The 5,391-nt window shown below is 36.0% G+C and overlaps 1 long non-coding RNA gene across 3 annotated transcripts; it reads right to left on the bottom strand.

Annotated features, from left to right (window-relative positions):
* Positions 1-285: 285 nt before the first annotated feature.
* On the bottom strand, positions 286-4,802 carry LOC307149458. Of its 3 annotated transcripts, none has more exons than XR_013819564.1 (5): positions 4,402-4,802; positions 4,141-4,172; positions 3,728-3,974; positions 3,153-3,318; positions 286-591 (listed from the first exon to the last, which is right to left on the bottom strand). It is a non-coding gene; the product is annotated as an uncharacterized lncRNA (long non-coding RNA). The 3 variants fall into 3 exon arrangements; XR_013819565.1 differs by lacking the exon at positions 286-591 and adding an exon at positions 1,194-1,243; XR_013819566.1 differs by lacking the exon at positions 286-591 and adding an exon at positions 1,482-2,380 and having other exon boundaries at positions 3,013-3,318.
* Positions 4,803-5,391: the final 589 nt, after the last annotated feature.

Here is a 5,391-nt window from a genome sequence, read left to right as displayed (position 1 = left end):
CCACTGTAATTACCAAATACAGAATATACCACATATTTTTACAATATTAAACTTGTCTACAGCAATAAATTGTATAGTAGTCACACTAGGAAAAAGAAAACAACATTTTCTGGGTTTTAAAACATTTATTTTGGTTAAAAGCAAAGATCAGAAAATTGCCTTCTGTGAACATGTTGGCTGAATTTTTTTTAAACATAAAATGCAATTTTAACACTTAACAACAAACAGATAACACTTAGCACTTAATTAAAGGGATAGTTCACCCAAAAAATTAAATTAGCTCAAATTTACTCACCCTCAAGTCATCCTAGGTCTATATGACATTCTTCTTTCAGACGAATACAATCGGAGATATATTAAAAAATGTCCTGGCTCTTCCAAGCTTTATAATGGCAGTGAATTGCTGTTTCTGTTTTGAAGTCCATACAAGTGCAAACGAAATCCCATTCAAAGTCTTCAAGTTTTCGCAGAAGTGAGGACACCTGTAGGCTTACAGTGTTCTTTTTTTGCACAACTTGGCCAGTTTTGTTTGAAGTTACTTGTCCTTTCTTTGTTTTTGATCCACGTTCAGGATTGATGTCAGGAAATCGTCTAAAAGGCAGAAAAGAAAGGAAAAAAAACAATGAAATATTATGGACTGAGTTTATATATTTTGACAGAGAGAGACAGCACAAAAGATGTGTAAATAAAAAACAGATATCGGTTTTAACGACTAATCTGTTTGGATAAAACTGAACAACATAAAAAAAAATGCAATGTTGGATGTTGTGATCAATAACTGATATTTTTTCTGCCCTGGTTAAAATACATCAACTCAATGTGTCTGTTTACATGTGCACTGTCAACTAACTAAACTTTTGGAAGTGGGGTTGCCAGATTTAAAGTTTTATTCTACAACTTTTAATATCATCCCCTCATCAGGTCCCATCAGAGTATCAGTGGAAAGGCAGCCATAGACTCTGTTTATATAGAGCACACATTGCCAGAATCCAGCCCAAACCTTTGTGACAGAAATAATTTAACTTTAATTGCAAGCCTTGCAATGTTTATTGCATACATGACTACATGATAATGTTAAACATGACATTTACCAGACTAAAATGCATGTTTGCACCCAAAAATGAAAATTCTGTCATTATTGCTCACCCTTAAGACTTTCGTTCGTCTTCGGAACACAAATTAAGATATTTTTGATGAAATCTGGGAGGTTTCTGTCCCTCCATTGACATCAATGTCATTGCAACTCTCAAAGCCCAGAAAGGTGGTAAAAACATTGGTAAATAGAACATATAACTACAGTGGTTCAACCTTAATATTATGAAGTGACGAGAATACTTTTTGTGTGCAAAATAACCCCAAAATAACCTCTTCTCTTACATGTCATTCTCCTACACTGTTTTGTGAGGATGAGTAGGCCGGAGTGTATTAAAGGGTAACTCTCGCCAAAATGCAACCTAGGGTCTTTTTGTTAATCTACCAGAGGCAAACTTTCATTTAAAAGCATAATTAGGATGGAAACGCCACTTAAGTTTGACCGTATTTTCGTTTTCGGTCTAATTGCCTTTTGAATGGGAGTGCTTGGACTATGATAGCATTAAAAATCGCTATTTTTTAAAACACTAAGGAGGCTCGACACAACATGAAACTGTGCTCGAAGTATCACCAGGGGCTCTACACATGAACTCCAGCATTGAGAACATTGTTTGTGTACACAGAGTTTACCAAAAATAAAGATTTTGAACAACTCACGGAAGCTGTGTCCGCCTGCATTTTGACAGTCAAAAATAGTCGATCTAATAACTATATTCTAGAGCTGCTGTAAAGCCAAAACAATCTATGTTACTGTAATTTCCTATTATCACTGTAAAGCTGCTTTGAAACAATCTATATTGTTAAAAGCGCTATATAAATGAAGGTGACTTGACACTGTTTACACTACGTCAACAGCGTAGGAGAATGACGTGAAAGAGTAGAGATTGTTGAATAATGTCGTTATTTTTTTGTATTTTTTTTTGTGCACAAAACAGGTTGCACCACTGTAGTTGCATGGATTATTTAAACAATGTTTTTACTACCTTTCTGGGCCTTGAAAGTTGCAAAGACATTTCTGTCTATGGCTGGTTCAGAAACCTCTCAGATTTCATCAAAAATATCTTCATTTGTGTTCTGAAGATTAACAAAGGTCTTACAGGTTTGGAACAACATGAGGGTGTGTAATTAATGATAGAATTTTCACTAATCCTTCAACTGAAAACAACTTGCACTGACATATCTTAAATATGTGACTGCCACTGTTTTGTCTCAAGATGCACACCAGTAATGTTTTTTTTTATTAGACATTTTTATAAAAGCTGCTTAAATACCCTAATTTTATTGAGGCCTAGACCTGTCTTAAAGGGTTAGTTCACCCAAAAATGAAAATGATGTCATTAATGACTCACCCTCATGTCACTCCAAACCCGTAAGACCTCTGAACTCTTCTGAAGACATCTTAAGATATTTTAGATTTATTCCGAGAGCTTTCTGTCCCTCCATTGTAAGTCAATGGACGTGTCACTGTTCACGTCCATAAAGGTAATAAAGACATCATCAAAGTAGTCCATGTGACATCAGTGGGTTATTTAGAATGTTTTGAAGCATCGAATATACATTTTGGTCCAAAATGAACAAAAACTACGACTTTATTCAACATTGTATTCTCTTCCGGTCTGTTTTCCATCCGCGTTCACGAGTCCATATTGACGCACCAGATAACACGTCAGCAGCGTCAATGTGGACTCGTGAACGCGGATGGAAAACAGACCGGAAGAGAATACAATGTTGAATAAAGTCGTAGTTTTTGTTCATTTTGGACCAAAATGTATATATTCACTTACAATGGAGGGACAGAAATCCTCTCGGAATAAATTTAAAATATCTTAAGATGTCTTCAGAAGAGAAACGGAGGTCTTACGGGTTTGGAGTGACATGAGGGTGAGTCATTAATGACATAATTTTCATTTTTGGGTGAACTAACCCTTTAAGCTAAGCCCAGTATGGAAACCAGGGCCATATTGTTCATACCAGTAGTCAGTCAGCTTAATAAATACTGTCAAGACAAGTCACAATTCAGTCTAATAGTTATATGAATGGCAAATATGCTAATGACTAACCTCTGAACAAACTCAAGGTGCTGCCTCTTCCTGGTACTGCAAGCTGAAGTTATAGGAGGAGGCAAACAGCGCTGCCAGGCCAGCGATGAAGCTAGGCTGTGATCCTTTCCACACACACCTTGACCTTCCAAACGTAATGTCCAGCACTGGTTGCTTAGAGATTGACCTGTAATTGAAAAAAAATAAAATAAAATGAATTAATAAATAATATTAATAATTAAAATAACTATTGTGGGTTCCACTGTGGTTCGATGTAGTTGTCTATCTATTCATAGTTCTATAAATTAAAATTTTCACCTAAAAATTAAAATTGATTAGGGTTAGAAGAACACTAAAACGCACTGCCATATTATTTTGCTTGTTTTAAGCATAAACTCACAAAATTTTTACTTATTCTTTCAGAAAACAAGACACTTTTTACTTGTCAATGAAATGCTTCTTCATGTAAGAATTTTAGATATCTGGACTGGAAACAAGAAAAAAACACTAATTAAGAAAAACATATTTTGCAGTGGAGTGAGTAAATGATGGCTTTTCATTTTAGGTTTAAACTTAAACCTTTAATGTTTACATACCAGGAAATAAGGCGTGGACTCTCTGGCAAATGTAGATTGCTGGACATCAGCGTTGCAAATTCCTGAAACAATTTTTAAAAAGGACAGCACAACCATGATCAACAGAACCAAAACATAAAACATATATTACAGATTAATGAGATTTGTTGAATATCATCTACTTATCTGCTTGAAGGATAACACCGTCTAACTTCTCTTTGAATTGTTAGGCAATTTGTAGGAACATATGGCATGGCAATCAGGAATACTACATTTGAAAACAGCATTAACATGGATTTTTTTATGCTAGCAAAATTGAAAATTCTGACAATGATTCAAAAGCACGATCACAGAACTGACAGCATTTGATAGCATTTTTTTTTTTTTTTTTTACCACATAGACTATAACTGTAACACTACTTAAAAGCACTTACATTAGCACTGGACCGTCATCAGATTACAAAGCCTGAAACGAAAAATATATATCAAAAGCAGGTCATGCAAATAACATGGTATATGTTGCCTATTATGTGAAATATCGAAGTTAACGTTAAATTACTTGGTAAACAGGTGGAACAGAGTGAATTGTTTGCGCGGCCGCGGTAGAAAACCGCGATCGCAAAATCAAACCAAATAAGCATTTGTGAAAACAATGTAGAAATGCGAACGCAAAAAAACAAAATATATTGGCTTACCGTATCACTCAGTTGAACAATTTTCCATCTTCTCAAACTCTAAATCCCACTAATCGTCACAGGCGCAGGTTATTCAGATGACAAATTCTTCCATCCGTCTTCATGTAACATTAATGTCGCCCATTTTCTGCTGCGTCACAGACAACTAATGTTTCAAACACGAACCGAAGCTCACAAAAGCTTAAAAATTGCTCACAGATTCGCAGACACTGTTTATCTTGTTAACAGGAATGATTATTCTGTTCAGTTGAATCCCGCTGACAAATCAAGTTTGCCTGTAGTAGCTACATGTCGGCTCGCGTCACATTTGAACTGAATTGAGCGCGAAAGAAATCAATCCCACAATGCAGTGCTTTTACAGTATGATACTGTATTACGAATTTATCGGGTTGAAAACAGAAATGTGCTGTATATTTACAGCTGTTCTGTAAAATATACAGCCTAATACTGTATTATGGAAATACAGTACAATTCTGTAGGAAATTCGCTGTAAATTTACAGTAAAGTTTTACAGTGTGTGTGGGTGTGGTAAGTGTGCCTTGGGGATTTAATCACATAACCTAATTTAGACTAAGTGAAGAATGGCACGAGTTTCCGAATCAAATACACACACAGATAGAACGAGAGGAGAGGAGAGGAGAGGAGAGAGGTGTGACAAGAGCTCCAACCGCTCCCCGAGGGTAAGTCAGTATTGAAGGTCACATGATCAGCCTCAGACGGCACCTCCTTTCAACCGGTTTTATCACCCCTCCTCGCCGCTCCTATAATTAGGTTGGTTAACATACTGCTGTGTATGCAGTCATGTTGACTGGGAACTTAATCAAGTTACTATTGAATTCTGCTCTCTTCTCGCCCATGGCGACAGTTTTAGTTGCAGAGTTATAGCAGTGACCTATGGATGGAAATTAGCTGTGGACACAAGTTTGTTCTTTTCTCCATTCCTGTGTGAAAATATTTAGCAAACTGTTGACAAGTGTGAAAAATCGAAGG

The sequence above is a fragment of the Squalius cephalus genome (assembly GCF_949319135.1).
Source record: "Squalius cephalus genome assembly, chromosome: 21".
NCBI classification, from domain to species: Eukaryota; Metazoa; Chordata; class Actinopteri; order Cypriniformes; family Leuciscidae; genus Squalius; species Squalius cephalus.
This window is presented reverse-complemented; position numbering and strand designations above follow the sequence as displayed.